This window comes from Etheostoma spectabile, chromosome 11 (assembly GCF_008692095.1).
Source record: "Etheostoma spectabile isolate EspeVRDwgs_2016 chromosome 11, UIUC_Espe_1.0, whole genome shotgun sequence".
NCBI classification, from domain to species: domain Eukaryota; kingdom Metazoa; phylum Chordata; class Actinopteri; order Perciformes; family Percidae; genus Etheostoma; species Etheostoma spectabile.
This window is the reverse complement of record NC_045743.1, coordinates 23,438,880-23,439,113: the sequence shown is the minus strand read 5'-3', so window position 1 is coordinate 23,439,113 and position 234 is coordinate 23,438,880.

The following is a 234-nucleotide window of genomic DNA, read 5'->3' as shown; positions in this document are numbered from 1 at the left end:
GTAATTAATAAATAAAGTTGAAGATTATAACGGACAATAAATAAATAAGGTAATTTCTTCCTACATTTATTTGTTTATTGTATTTTTTGGGGCAATTAATTGTAAGCTTATTTATTTATTGAACATTTATTTATTTCTGTATTTATTTTTAAATATGGTAGACCTGGTCCTCCATAGAACTTTCTCTGTCCCATAATTACATGTTTATCTGGAAATGTGACTGCAATGATCTGA